The sequence below is a fragment of the Trichosurus vulpecula genome, chromosome 1 (assembly GCF_011100635.1).
Source record: "Trichosurus vulpecula isolate mTriVul1 chromosome 1, mTriVul1.pri, whole genome shotgun sequence".
In the NCBI taxonomy this organism is placed as follows: domain Eukaryota; kingdom Metazoa; phylum Chordata; class Mammalia; order Diprotodontia; family Phalangeridae; genus Trichosurus; species Trichosurus vulpecula.
Genome location: NC_050573.1, coordinates 455,936,300 through 455,952,820, shown reverse-complemented (window position 1 = coordinate 455,952,820; position 16,521 = coordinate 455,936,300). Strand labels below are relative to the sequence as shown.

General features: G+C 37.8%; 1 pseudogene; it reads right to left on the bottom strand.

Annotated features, from left to right (window-relative positions):
- Positions 1 to 206: 206 nt before the first annotated feature.
- Positions 207 to 668, bottom strand: LOC118834459 (annotated as a pseudogene).
- Positions 669 to 16,521: the final 15,853 nt, after the last annotated feature.

Genomic DNA, 16,521 nt, shown 5'->3' with positions numbered 1-16,521 from the left:
AATGTTATGTGAAGGCATTTCTCACCTTCTATATATAACTACCAGGATGAAACAATCTAATGGCAATCACTTACAGACTGCTTAAATTACTGACATCTCCTTTATGTTTTTTGGGAAGACATAGTAAGGGACAAAAACCTAACACTATTCCAACTGATCAAGCTGCAGAAATGGAAAGTACTTCCTTATGGCACTTCACTGTCATTTTATAAAGGTATTCCTTCAAGTAAATCTACTACACTACCTTTTAATTTCTCTCAAAGCATTGAATAAGCCTTAATACCATTCAAGATATTTACTTCCAACTTGTGTTTAATATCCATATATTTCTTTTTAATGAACCAGCATAAATCATCTTGTTTTTTTATAGGTGCACATTCAGGATCCCAGATTATAAAACTAGGTCTTCTTTCTTATACTCTTTTGTCTCATGTGTGGCATTGTGCACAGCAATCATTCAGAGATAGTAACTTCACAAAAATGCATAGGAATCCTTTACAGTATCACAAATGTCACCCACCAAGATCTGCTTTGCAATTATTTGTTTTTTTTCATCACTTAAAGAGAAGAAATGGGTTTCTTTCTTTTCTTGATCTTCCTTTGCATAGAATTTCCTTACTTTCATGTTATTAAATTACTTCATCATTCACAATTACTCTAGCAGCCATGGTTCCTGGGACAGTAAAGACTACAGCAGTGGATCTTCACTCGGTGGCACTAGAGAATGAGGAGAAGGGGGGAGAAGAGAGGGGAGGAAAAGAGGAAGCAATATTGTTTTAAAAATAAATTTGAGAGAATAAATCATCTTGACTCATGAATGCCCAAATTAACTACAAAGGACCTATGAAGGAAGATGTTATTTGCATCCAGAGAAAGAAATGATAAATATAAGTAGAAGTATGTATGGAATGATTTTAAATCTCTCTCTCTCTCTCTCTCTCTCTCTCTCTCTCTCTCTGCCCCCCCCCCCAAAAAATTGTGTCTAATGGAAGCCATCTTTAGGGCAGTGGAGGGGGGGAAGAAAAAATCTATATGACAAATGTATTGCATGTTAAAAAGGAAGAGCAATTTGTACATATTAGATTTGTCATTTCATGTGCAATCGTCTTTTTATTATTCTATGTTATGGAAATGTTTGATTTACTTAATAAATAAAAATAAAATTTTAAAAAGAATGATAATCTGTCACTATTTTTACTAACAGACAAGATATTTGATTGTTATAAAATTTAGGTAGTCTCAACCCCATAATTTTGTTTTTACAATTTATCACTGTTTCTTACTTATCCAAATATCTATTACCTGTGCTAAAGATCTCACAACTGGGGCAGAGTCAAGCTGGTGGCATGAAAACAGGGACTGGTTTGAGCTCTCCCCCAAATCCCTCCAAACATGTGTAAAATGACTCTAAATGAATTATAGAGCTAGAGAACCCACAAAATGACAGAGTAAAGCAAATCTCCAGCCCAATATGGCCTGGATGATCAATGGGAAGGGTCCATTGCACCATGCTGGGATCAGAGCACAGCTCAGTATGGTCTGTGCCAAGATAGAGCAGGTGAGAGCCTATAGGGCAGAGCAGGCCTCAAGGCACTGAATCACTGGCAGCTGTGGGAGTTTCCAGACTTCCCAAACCACAAACACCAAAGACAATGTGACAGGTCAGTTGGAAACCTGTTGGACCTGGGTGAGAGTAGGGCTAGGTCTGGCCCCAGCCCTTGGGCAGCTGAGGTGGCTGCAGTAGACATGACAGTAGTAGCAGCAGCAGCAGCAGCAGCAACTGATTTTGGAGATGCAGGCCCAAATATGGTGGGGGAAATCAAATGGCTGATCAAAGTGGGAGTGCAGGGATCTCTTTGCTGACACTGAGGAAGGGTCCCCTTCTTTGCCCTGCTTGGATGTGGGTCACATTACTGGTTGGTGGTGTTTGAGGGAGGAAGAGCTCTAGTGTGGTAGAGTTTGCGGTGGCTGTGAAGAGGGAGTCTTCCTGGTAGTTACACAGCAGAAAGGAGTGCTTACACTCACAGAGCAGAGCACAGGCCAAGGTAGGAATATCATATCACCTCAGAATAGAAGTAGCTCTGATCCTTTAGTTTTATTTTATTTCTTTTAGATATCTTCCTTCATCTTGAACTCACCCTGTGCCCGCTTTCTCTTCCTCTCTCTCTCCATATATACACATACATATATACATACATACACACTCATATATACATACATATATATACATATATTTATACATAAACCTATATTCAGATATATAGATATGCATATTCCACTCAGCAACCCTAATACTGAGGTCTCATGAATCATACATATCATCTTTGATGTAGGAATGTAAACAAAACAGTTCAACTTCAGTAAGTCCCTTACAATTTCTTTTTCTTGTTCTTTTTCTTGATTACATTTTCATGCTTCTCTTGATTCTTGTGTTTGAAAGTCAAATTTTCTATTCAGCTCTGGTCTTTTCACCGTGAAAGCTTGAAAGTCCTCTATTTTATAGAAAATCCATATTTTGCCTTGGAGCATGATACTCAGTTTTGCTGGGTGGGTGATTCTAGGTTTTAATCCTAGCTCCATTGACTTCCGGAATATTGCATTCCAAGCCCTTCGATCTCTTAATATAGAAGCTTCTAGATCTAGGGTTATTCTGATTGTGTTTCCACAATACTCAAATTGTTTCTTTCTGGCTGCTTGCAATATTTTCTCCTTGATCTGGGAGCTCTGGAATTTGGTCACAATATTCCTAGGAGATTTCTGTTTGGGATCTATTTGAGGAGGCAATCAGTGGATTCTTTCAATTTCTATTTTGCCCTCTGGCTCTAGAATATTAGGGCAGTTCTCCTTGACAATTTCTTGAAAGATGATATCTAGGCTCTTTTTTTGATCATGGCTTTCAGGTAGTCCAATAATTTTTAAATTATCTCTCGTGGAATTACTTTCCAGGTCAGTGGTTTTTCCAATGAGATATTTTACATTGTATTCCATTTTTACATTCCTTTGGTTCTGTTTTATAATATCTTGATTTCTCATGCAGTCACTAACTTCCATTTACTCCAGTCTAATTTTTAAGGTAGTATTTTCTTCAGTGGTCTTTTGGAACTCCTTTTCCATTTGGCTAATTCTGCCTTTCAAGGCATTCTTCTCCTCATTGGTTTTTGGGAGGTCTTTTGCCACTTGAGTTAGTATATTTATTAAAGTGTTGTTTTCTTCATTGTATTTTTCAGCATTTTTTGGGTCTCCTTTAGCAAGTCATTGACTTGTTTTTCATGGTTTTCTCGCATCCTTCTCATTTCTCTTCCCAATTTTTCCTCTACTTCTCTAACTTGCTTTTCCAAATCCTTTTTGAGTTCTTCTATGGCTTGGGGCCAGTTCATGTTTTTCTTGGAGGCTTTTGTTGTAGGCTCTATGACTTTGTTGTCTTTAGGCTGTATATTTTGGTCTTCTTTGTCACCAAAGAAAGAATCCATAGTCTGAGGCTGAATCTGGGTGTGTTTTCGCTGCCTGGCCATATTCCCAACCAACTAACTTGACCCTTGAGTTTTTCAGTGGGGTATGACTGCTTGTAGACTAATGAGTTGTATGTTCCACATTTGGGGGGGAGGTGTCAGCTCTGTCAGACCCGCACTACTCCTTCCCCAAGAACCCCCAGTCCAGACTGGGCTTAGATCTTCAGCAGGCTGTTGCACTCCTGCTCTGATCTGCCACTTAATTCCTCCCACCAGGTGGGCCTGCAGCCGGAAGTAACAATAGCTGTAGCTGCCCCACCTCCGCTGCCCCTGGGGCTGGAAGCCGAACCACGAACTCCTTCCACTCCTGCAGCTTTTCCCACTAACCTTCTCCGCAGTCTTTGGTGTTTGTGGGTCGAGGGTTCTGGTAACTGCCGCAGCTCACATATTCAGGGTGCTAGGGCCCCCTCCGCCCAGCTTCTGGTCTGGATGGCCCACGCCGCTCAGGCTGGGCTCTGCTCCACTCCGTTTCCAGCTCCCAGCTCCCAGCTCCCAGCTCCCAGCTCCGTGTGGAATAGACCTCACCCAGAGACCATCCAGGCTGTCCTGGGCTGGAGCCCTGCTTCCCTCTGCTGTTCTGTGGGTTCTGCCATTCTAGAATTGTTTCAGAGCCATTTTTTATAGGGTTTTGGAGGGACTCGAGTACAGAGCTCACTCTAGTCCCTGCTTACCAGCTGCCATCTTGGCTCCGCCCCTCTTCTTGCCACTTTTATGTGAGATAATTACCCCATTCTATCTCTCCCTTTCTCTCTCTCAATATATTCCTCTCTCATCTCTTAATTTGATTTTATTTTTTTAGATATCATTTCTTCATATTCAAGTCACCCTGAGTTCTCTGTCTATAAGCCTGTATGTGTATATATATATATATATATATATATATATATATATATATATACATATATATATGCATATGCGTATTCCCTTCAGCTACCCTAGTACTGAGGTCTCATGAATTACACACATCATCTTTCAACATAAGAATGTATAGAAAACAGTTCAACATTAGTAAGTCCCTGATGATTTCTCTTTCTTGTTTACCTTTTCATGCTTCTCTTGATTCTTGTGTTTGAAAGTGAAATTTTCTATTCAGCTCTGCTCTTTTCATTGAGAAAGCTTGAAAGTCCTCCATTTTATTGAAAAACCATATTTTGCCTTGGAGCATGATACTCAGTTTTGCTGGATAGGTGATCCTTGTTTTAATCCTAGCTCCCTTGACCTCCACAATATCATATTCCAAGCCCTTCAATCCCTTAATGGAGAAGCTGCTAGATCTTGTATTATCCTGATTATGTTTCCACAATATTAAAATTGTTTCTTTCTGGCTGCTTGCAGTACATTCTCCTTGATCGGGGAGCTCTGGAATTTGGCAACAATATTCCTAGGAGTTTTCTTTTTGGTATCTTTTTAAAGAGGTGATAGGTGGATTCTTTCAATTTCTATTGTACCCTCTGGTTCTAAAATTTCAGGGAAGTTCTCCTTTATAATTTCTTGAAAGATGATATCTAGGCTCTTTTTTTGATCACAGCTTTCAGGTAGTCCAATAATTTTTAAATTATCTCTCCTGGATCTATTTTCCAGGTCAGTGGTTTTTCACATTGTCTTCCATTTTTTCATTCCTTTGGTTCTGTTTTATAATATCTTGATTTCTCATAAAGGCACTAGCTTCCACTTACTCCAATCTAATTTTTAAGGTGGTATTTTCTTCAGTCCTCTTTTGGACATCCTTTTCCATTTGACTGATTGTGCCTTTAATGGCATTCTTCTCCTCATTGGACTTTGGGAGCTCTTTTGCCATTTGAGTTAGTCTATTTTTTAAGATGTAATTTTCTTCAGTATTTTTTGGGTCTCCTTTAGCAAGTCATTGACTTATTTCTCATGGTTTTCTCGCATCACTATCATTTCTCTTTCAATTTTTCTCTCCTCTTACTTGTTTTTCCAAATCTTTTTTGAACTTTACCATGGCCTGAGACCAATTCATATTTTTCTTGGAGGCTTTTGATCTAGGCTCTTGGACTTTGTTGACTTCTTCTGGCTGTTTGTTTTGGACTTCTTCATCACCAAAAAAAGATTCCAAAATCTGAGTCTGAATCTGAGACCATTTTCTCTGCCTATTCATGTTCCCAGCCAACTACTTGACCCTTGAGCTTTTATAATGATATGACTGCTTGTGGAATAGAGAGTACTTTGCCCTAAGCTTGAGGGGCTGGGCTGCTGTTTTCAGAGCTACTTCCACACAGCAAACTCTGCCACTCCAGCACTCCATCTCACCCAACAACTGCCAACCAGGATTGAGACCTAGATTCAGGCAGGGCAAAGCAGGCTTTTCACTTCCACTCTAATCAGCCACTTAATTCTTCCCACCAGGTGGACCTGGCACCAGAAGCAACTGCCAATGTAGCTCTGGAAGTAGCGTCAGAGTTGCACTACCTCCATGGACCCTGGGGTGGTGGCTGAACACAAACTCCTTTCACTCTGTTCCAGCAGCTTTTCCCACTAACCTTCTCTGTTGTCTTTGGCATTTGTGGATTGAGAAGTCTGGTAACTGCCACAGCTCAATGATTCAGGGCCCCATGGCCTGTTCTACCTGGCTTCTAGTCTGGTTGGTCCTTGGGCCACCCACGCTGGGCTCTGCTCCACTCCACTCCCAGCTCCATGTGATAGACCCTTCCCAGTGACCATCCAGGCTGTTCTGGACTGGAGCCATGCTTCCCTTTGTTATTTCCTGGGTTCTACAGCTCTAGAATTTGTTCAGAGCCATTTTTATATGTGTTTGGAGGGACCTGGGGGGGAGCTTCAGCAAGTCCCTGCTTTCAAGCAGCCATCTTGGTCTGTCCCTCCAAACATGTTTTTATGTTCCATTATGGAAATGCTTGTTTTATTCTACAAATTTAAAATGAAATTTTAAAAAGTCATTTGCTTCTAACTATTACATCCTATAATCCATCTTTTTGTTTAACAACCCCTGTTCCCAGCCCATGTCTCTTGTTCCATTCCTCTCCTGTTTCCTTATAGGGTAAGATAGATTTATTTACCCAACTGTGTGTGTGTGTATGTGTGTATACATAAACATATAGATAGATATAGACATAGACGTAGACATATACATATATACATACTTACATGCACACACACATATTTCTTCCCTCTTTCAAGCTATTTCAATGGAAAATTGTTCAAGCATTGCTGGCCACCATCCATTTTTCCCCTCCTCTGTAAAAGCTTTTCCTTGTGAACCTCTTTTATGTGAGAATTTTTTTCTCATTATATCATGCCCTTTCCCTTTTCCCATGCATCTCTCTTTCTCAAACCTTCATTTTTGGAGATTATCACAACATTCATAACTTCTCTTTATATAGAATCCTTGTAATTGCTTTAATAATGATAAAATTCTTAGGAGCTACCTGTATCATCTGCTCACATAGGAATTAAATTGTCTTACTCCACTGAGTCCCCTTATAATTGCATTTTCATGAGTAGCTTTTAACACTTCTCTTTCAGCTTGTGTTTGAATTTCAAATTTTCTATTCATCTCTGATCTTTTCATCAGGAATGCCGGAAAGTCCTCTATTTCATTAAATATCTATCTTTCCTCAGAAGGATTATATTTATTTTGCTAGGTAGTTTATTCTTTGTTGTAATCCTAATTCCTTTGCTTCTGTAATATGTCTGAGACCAACCCTTCTTTAACAAAGAAGATGCTAAGTCTTGTGTGATCTTGACTGTGGCTCCAAGATATTTGAATTATTTTTTTATGGCTGCTTGCAAAATCTTCTCTTTCACCTGGGAGCTTTGAAATTTGGCTATAATATTCTTGTAAGTTTTAATTAGTGCATTGTTTCAATTTCTATATAACCATAAGGGCCAAAGGTACCAGGGATGCTTTCCTTCATAATTTATTGAAAGATGATGTCTTAGGCTCATTTTTTATGATCATAGTTTCCATGTATTCCAATAATTCTTAGAATACTTTTTTTGATCAATTTTCTTGTTCACTGGTTTTCCTGAAGAGATATTTCACTGTCTCTTTTACTTTTTTCCATTCTTTTCACTTTGTTTTATGGTGCTTAAATGTCTCATAGAGTCATTAGCTTCCACCTGTCCAATTCTAAATTTTAAGAGTTGTTTAAAAACTCTTTTCCCACTTGGCCAATTCCTTTTCGGGAATTTTTTCTTCAGTGAATTTTTATACTCTGTTTACCATTTGCACTATTTAGCTTATTAAGGAGTTCTTTACTCTACTGATTGATGGGCATCCTCTAGATTTCCAGTTCTTTGCCACCACAAAAAGAACTGCTATAAATATGTTTGTACGTACTGGTCCTTTTACCACTTGTGTGATCTGTTTGGGATACGGTCTTAGAAGTGCTATTGCTGGGTCAAATCATATGAACATTTTTATAGCCCTTTGGGCTATAAATTGCTCTCTATAATGGCTGGATTACTTCACAACTCCACTGACAATGTAACAGTGTTCCAATTTTCCCACATCCTCTCCAGCTTTTATCATTTTCCTGTTTTGACATGTTAGTCAATATGACAGGAGAGATGTGGTACCTAATAGTTGTTTTGATTTACATTTCTCTAATCAATAGTGATTTAGAACATTTTTATTACTATAGATATCTTTGATTTTTTCCTCTGAAAATTCCCTGTTCATATCCTTTGACCATTTCTCAATTGGGGAATGACTTGTATTCCTATAAATTTTGTTCAGTTCCCTGTATATTTTAGAGATGAGGCCTTTATCAGAGACACTGGTTGTAAAGATTCTTTCCCAATTTTCTGCTTCCCTTATGATCATTGTTGCATTGGCTTTGTTTGTACAAAAACATTTCAATTTAACACAATCAAAAGTATCCATTTTACATTTCACAATGGTGTTTGTTAAGAAGCATTTGCTGGAAGCACAGCTAAGATGGTGGAGAAAAGACAGGAATTCACCTGATCTCTTCTCCACACTCCTCCAAAAACCTCTATTTTTTCCTTTATATTATTTTATCTTTTCCCAATTACATGTTAAGACAATTTTTAGCTTTCATTTTTATAAGATTTAGAGTTCCAAGTTTTCCTCCCTCCCCTTCCCTCTCCTAAAAATGGTAACAAAATACCTTTAAATAATGCATCAAAAAGTGGTAGAACCCACAAAAGGATAAAGTGAAGCAATTTTCCAAGCCAAGGTAACTTAGAAGGTGAACAGGAAAGGTCTGTTGTACCAGGGTTGAGTAGAGCACAGTCTAGGGCAGCCACCACCAGTGCAGATGGTGCAGTGCCACAGCAAACCACAAGCAGGCTTTGGGAACAACTGATTCAGTGGCAGTAGTGGTGGTTTCCAGACTTATCAATCCACAGGTAATAAGGGAGTCTGACAACTGATCAAAAGGATATTATGGGGCCTCCTTAGCTGGCACCAGGGGTAGGATTCTGTTGCATTGCCCATATTTGGATTTGGGTCACAGCCCTACATCTCAGTCCAAGGACAATGAGGAGAACTAACACGCCAGAGTTTATGGCCCCAGGGTAGCAGGGACCCTCATCATAGTTCCAGTGTGGAAAAAAGTGCTTTCAGTTATTCATAGATCAGTGCATAGTACCAGAGAGGATTAAACACACCTCTCCCTAGATCATACCACCATGGAAAAACTAAAAACTTATACATACCCAGAATTACCTCTTAAAACAACTGCACAAAATTCTGAAGCTTGGAACAGGCTGGAGTGGAAGATCCACTCCAGAAGCAAAGCCCGACTTTAGCGTGAAGTTAAAAGTCAAGAAATAGGCTAGAAAATGAGCAAACAGTAGAAAAACGTCCTGACTATAGAAAGCTACTTTGGTGACTGGGAAGATCAAAACACAAATTCAAAAGAAGACAATAAAGTCAAAGCTCCTACATCCAAAAACCTCAAAGAAATATATGAATTGTCCCCAGGCCATGGGAGAGCTCACAAAGGATTTTAAAAATCAAGTGAGGTAGAAGAAAAATGGGAAGGGAAATTGGAGTAATGCAAGAAAATACTAAAAAAGAGTCAATAGTTTGGTAAAGGAAGCACACAAAAATATTGAAGAAGATAACACCTTAAAAGCAGACTGGGGGTGGGTGGGGCCAAGATGGCAAGTAGAAGCAGGGCCTTGATTGGGCTCTCTCCCCCAAACCCTCAAAATAACTGTAAAAATGACTCTAAACAAATTCTAGAGCACCAGAAGCTACAAAGTGAGAGTTAAACAGATTCCCAGCTCAAGACAATCTGGAATGCAAATAGGAAGGGTCTATCACACTGTGCTCAGAGCCCAGCCTAGCCCATATCAGCGAAGACAGGACTGAAGCAGGCCTAAGGGCATTGTATCAATGGCAGCTGCAATGGTTTCAAGACTTTGCAATCCACAAACACCAAAGAAAGCTTCAAAGGTCAGTGGGAAAGCTCTCTCACTTGAGTGATAGAGGAGCATAGTCCGGCCACAGCAGCAACCCCAGACCCAAGGTGGCTGCAGCCACTGCTACAGTGGTGCCTGCTTTTGGAGCTCTTGGCCTACAGATAGTTGGAGAATTTAGTGGCTGATTTGGGCTGCAGTTCTGGGTGACAGTTCTGGGGTGAAGAGGAGTGCTGGTGTGGTGGAGCTGGTGGCCTCTATGGAGAGGGAAACCTCCTTGCAGTTCCAGGGAAGAAAAGAGTGCTTGAGGACCAGAGCACATTCCAGGAAAAGAGTAACCCCTCTATTTTTATCACACCACCTTGGAGGAATTGAGAATTCACAGGTCCCTAGAGATATCTCTGATACTAGCTGCACAAAAACCCTAAAACTTGCAGCTCTACATCCATGACTTAACAAAGAGCTCAAAAGTCAAAAAAATGACTGGGAAAATGAACAAACAGGGGAAAACAAATAAGATTACAGAAGGTTACTTTCTTAGTGAAAAGATGTTTTCTTACATCCTTGGTGGTGAGGAAGATAAAAGCATATAAACAGAAGAAGATCAAAACATACAACCAGAGGAAGACAGCAAGGTCAAGGCTCCTACATCCAAAGCCTACAAGTAAGATATGAAATAGTCTCAGGCCACAGAGGAGCTCAAAAGGGATTTTGAAAATCAAATAGGAGAAGTAGAGGAAGAATAGGGAAGAGAAATGAGAGTGATGTAAGCAAATCATGAAAAGTGGGTCAACAGTTTGCAAAAGTAGACTCCAAAAATGATGAAAAAATAAAACCTTTAAAAATAGACTAACCCAAATGGCAAAAGAGCCAATGAGGAGAAGAATACCTTGAAAAGCAGAACTGGACAAATGGAAAAAGAGGTCTAAAAGCTCACTGAAGAAAATAATTCCTTAAAAATTAGAGTGGAGCAAAATGGAGGCTAATAACTTCATGAGAAATCAAGAAATTATAAAATAAAGCCAAAATAATGAAAAAAAAATTGAAGACAATGTGAAATATTTCATTGGAAAACAACAGATCTGGCAAATAGTTTCAGGGGAGATAATTTAAAAAAAAATATTGGACTACCTAAAAGTCATGACCAAAAAAAGAGCCTAGATATCATCTTTCATTGAAATTATCAAGAAAAAATGCCTTGATATTGTAGAGCCAGAGGGTAAAATAGAAATTTAAAGAATCCACCCATCACCTCCTGAAAGAGATCCCCAAAGGAAAACTCCTAGGGAGATTGTAGCCAAGTCACAGCGTTGCAATATCAAGGAAAAAATATTACAAACAGCCAGAAATAAACAATTCAAGTATTGTGGAAACACAATCAGGATAACATGAGATTCAGTAACTTCTACATTAAGGGATCAGAGGGTTTGTAATATGATATTCCAGAGGTCAAAGGAGGTAGGATTAAAACCAAGAATCACCTACCCAGGAAAACTAAGTATAACACTTCAGGGGGAAAATGGAATTTCAATGAAATAGAAGACTCTCAAGCATTCTTGTTGAAAAAACCAGAGCTGAATAGAAAATTTGATTTTCAAATATAAGAATCAAGAAAAACATGAAAAGGTAAACAGGAAAGAGAAATCATAAGGGACTTATTATGATTATACCATTTAAATTCCTAAATGGAAAGTTGATACTTGTAACTCAAGAGACCTTTCTCAATATTACAGTAGTTAGAGGGGATATACATATATACATCCATCCATACATACATACATACACACATGCTTACATACAAACACATATACATATACGCATATGTGTACAGTTTGTATGTATATATGTAGATTTATGTATGTAAGTATAGAAAGGTCACAGAGTGGGCTAAATATGAAGGAATGATACCTAAAAATAAAATTAAATGTTGTGAGAAATGTACTGGGAGGATGAGAAAGGGAGAGGTAGAATGTAGTAAGTCATCTCACATAAAAAGGCAAGAAAGAGCTATTGCAATGGAGAGGAATAGGGGAGAGGGAATACATGAGCCTTACTCTTATTGGATTTGACTTAAGGAAGGAATAACACACACTCAATTGGGTATGGAAATCTACCTGACCTTGCAAGAAAGCAGGGCAGAATGGGATAAGGGAAAGGGAATAATAGAAATGTTGGCAGATTGGGGGAAGGGGCAATAAGAAGCAAACATTTTTGCAGGGAGATCCATCAAAGAAGAGAATGGAATAAATGGAGGCAACTACAGGATAGAGGGAAACGTGGATAGTGTTTCACAACGTGACTGTTATGGAAGTGTTTGCATGGCTACACATCTATGAATTGCTTGCTTTCTCAAGAAGGGTGAGTCGGGGGGGGAAGAGTGAGAATGTGGAACTCAAAGGTTTAAGAAAAAAGAATGTTTGCATACAACTTGGAAATAAGATGTACAGGCAATGGGGTAGAGAAATCTATCTTGCCTTATAGTAAAATAGAGGGAGGGGAATGGGAGAAAGGGGTGATAGAAGGGAGGGCAGATTGGGGAAAGGGACAGTCAGGTATACACTGCCTTGGAGGGGGGGAGCGGAGAGTTGGAGTGAAAATTTGGATTCCAAAATCTTGTAGAAGTGAATGTTGAAAACAGAAAATACATATATATGTATGTATATATATGCATATATATGTAATATATACATGCATACATGTACTTATACATACATATATATGTATATACGTATACACATGCATACACATACACAAATAGACTAGACTAAATGGTAAAAGAGGCATAACAATCCAACAAATGAAAAATGCCTTGACTTTTTTAAAAATGAAACTGACCAAATGACAAATGATTTACAAAATCTCACTGAAGAAAACAATCTTTAACAATTAGAAGTGGGAATATGGATGGTAATGACTTGAAGAGAGATAAAAAAGATAAAATCAAGAGAATGATAAAATAGAACAAAATTTGGAATATTTTATTGGAAAAACAATTGACTCAAAATAGATTCAGGAAAGATAATTCAAGAATTATTGAACTATCTGAAAGGTATGATCCAAAAAAGAACCTACATATTATCTTTCAAGTAATTATAAAGGAAAACTGCCCTGATATTCTAGAACCTGAATGGAAAATAGAAATTTAAAGAATCCATCAATCACCTGCTGAAAAAGATTCAAACATGAAAACTCCCACAAATATTATAGCCAAGTGCCAAAGCCCCCAGGGAAGGAGAAAATATTGCAAACAGTCAGAAACAAGCAATTTAAACATAAAGCCATAGTCAGGCTCTGCTAAGCAAAAGATTTAGCTGTTTCTACATAATTTATTTAATTATTTAATAATTGATATATAATATTACATATGTAAATATATGTGTGTGTCTGTGTATATATGTAAGCATACATTTATATATGTACATATGTGTGTATGTATATATGTATGTGACATATATACACATACATGCATGCATACAGACGTACATCTTTAATTTAATTGGAGAGCTTGGAAAATGATTATCTGGAAGACAAAAGGCCTAGGATTACAACCAAGAACTACCTATCCTGAAAAACAGTATTATTCTTCAGGGGAAAAAATGGATATTCAGTAAAATAAAGAATTTTTTGAGAATTCTTGATGAAAAGACCAGAGCTGAGCAGAAAATTTCATTTCAAATACAAGAAGCATAAAAAAGTAAACAGGAAAGAGGAAACATAAGGGATTCAATAATTTTAAAGTGTTTGTATACCTATATGGGAAGATGACAATTGTAAATCTTTTTTTGGCCATATTCTACATCTCAGTATTTTATTTATATTTTCACAATGGTGTTCATCAATGATATATATATATATATATATATATATATATATATATATATATATATATATACATATTTGATTTCACTGCCTTGCTATCTCTAGTGTAAAGATAGTGCCATATTTATACGATTGAAAGAATTGTACAGAGTGCCATCATTCTCTATTTTTCAACATAGCATACATAGTAATAGAATCATTTGTACTTTGAATGTTCTATAGAATTTCTTGTTAATGCATCTGGCTCCAGGTTTTCTTTTTAAAGTGACAGTTTGTTAAAAACCAGTTCAGTTTCTTCCTCTGATATTTGCTTGTTTTAAAGATCTATTTCTCTATTTTATATAAATTTATTTATTTTCAGTTTTCAAAATTCACTTCCACAAGATTCTGAATTCCAGATTTTCTCCCCATCTCTCCCCTTCTCCCACCCCAAGACAGCATACATTTTGATTACCCCTTCCTCCATTCACCCTCCCATATACCACCCACCTCCGTCTCTTATCCCCTTCCCTTCTATTTTTGTGTAGGGCACAACAGATTTTTATACCCCATGGCCTGTACATCTTATTTCCCAGTTGTAGGCAAAACAATTTTTTAACATTCTTTTTAAAAAAAAAAGTTCTGAGTTCCACATTCTCTCCCTTCCTCCCTCCCCACACACCCTCATTGAGAAAGCAAGCAATTAGATATGGCTTACACATGGGTAGTCATGCACAACACTTTCATAACAGTCATGCTGTGAAAGACTATATTACCCTCTATCTTGTCCTGCCCTCTATTAACTCTAATCTCTCATTTGACCTGTCCCTCCACAAAAATGTTTGCTTCTGATTGCCCCCTTTTCCAACTTGCTGTCCCTTCTATTATCTACCCTCTCTTATCCCTTTCCCCAATGTTTTCCTGTAGGGCAACATAGATTTCTATACCCAAATGAGCGTATATATTATTGCTTCCTTAATTCAAATTTGATTAGAATAAGGCTCACCTCTCCCTTTCTCTTTCTCCCAGTACATTCCTCTCAACACTTAATTTTATTTTTTTGGTATATCCCTTCATATTGAGTTCACTCTGTGCCCTCTTTCTATATACATACAAAGACATATGCATATACACACATACATGTACACACATATACATACACACATACCAGCACATGCAATATACCACACATGTATGAATATGCATGCATATGTGCATACATGTGTCTTATATGTGTGTATACATGTGTGCATATGTATACATATATGCATATGCCAGTACATATATACACACATAGTCACATATACACATACACATATATCTGTATCTCTGTGTGTATATCTATCTATCTATCTATCTATCTATCTATCTATCTATCTATATGTATATGTATGTACGTGTGTGTATATATATATGTATATGTGTGTGTGTGTGTATGTGTGTGTGTGTGTGTATATATCTGCCTACCTATCTATCTAGCTATCTATCTATGTATCTACCTTCACTCTAACTACCCCAATAGTGAGAAAAGTCTCTTGAGTTACAAATATCATCCTTCCATTTAGGAGTGGAAACAGTTTAAATTTAAAAAGTCACTTATGGTTTCTCTTTCCTCTTTACTTTATCATACTTCTCTTTATCCTTGTATTTGAAAGTCAAATTTTCTGTTGAGCTCTGGTCTTTTCAACAAGAATACTTGAAAGTCCTCTATTTCATTAAAATTCCATTTTTTCCTCCTGGAGTATAATACTCAGTTTTACTGCTTAGGGGATTCTTGGTTTTAATCATATCTTCTTTGACATCTAGAATATCATTTTCCAAGCCCTCTGATCCCTTAAGGTAGAAGGTGCTAAATCTTGTGCTATGGTGATTGTGTTTCCACAATACTTGAATTATGTATTTCTGGCTGCTTGCAATATTTTTCCTTGACATGGGAACCCTGGAACTTGGCTACAATCTTCTTAGGAGTTTTCCTTTGCAGATCTCTTTCAGGAGATGATTGGTGGATTCTTTAAATTTCTATTTTACCCTCTGGTTTGACAATATCAGGGCTGCTTTTCTTGATAATTTCTTGAAAGTTGATGTCTATGCTCTTTTTTTTTGATTTACTTTATTTAATATTTTTAGATTTCAGCATTGATTTTCACAAGAGTTTGTATTACAAATTTTCTCCCCATTTCTACCCCCCCCCCACTCCAAGATGGCATATGTTCTGGTTGCTCCATTTCCCAGTCAGCCCTCCCTTCTGTCAACCCACTCACCCCCATCCCCTTTTCCCTTACTTTCTTGTAGGGCAAGATAAATTTCTATGCCCCATTGCCTGTATATCTTATTTCCAAGTTTCATACAAACACTTTTTTTTTGAACATTTGTTTTTAAAAATTTGAGTTCCAAATTCTCTCCCCTTTTCCCTCCCTACCCATCTTCCTGAAGAAGGCAAGCAATTCAACATAGGCCACACAGGTATCATTATGCAAAACCCTTTCACAATACTCATGTTGTGAAAAACTAACTATATTTTGCTCCTTCCTATCCTATCTCCCTTTATTCAATTTTCTCCCTTGACCCTGTCCCTTTTCAAAAGTTTTTGCTTTTGCTTACCTCCTCCCCCATCTGCCCTTCTTTCTATTGCCCCCCTTTTTTATCCCCTTCCTCCATCTTTCCTGTGGGGTAAGATACCCAACTGAATGTCTATGTTATTCCCTCCTCAGGTCAAATCTGATGAGAGCAAGATTACCTTACTCCCCCTCACCTGCCCCCTCTTCCCTTCCAATGACCTGCTTTTTCTTGCCAGTTTTATGTGAGATAATTTACCCCATTTTATCTCTCCCTTTCTCCCTCTCTC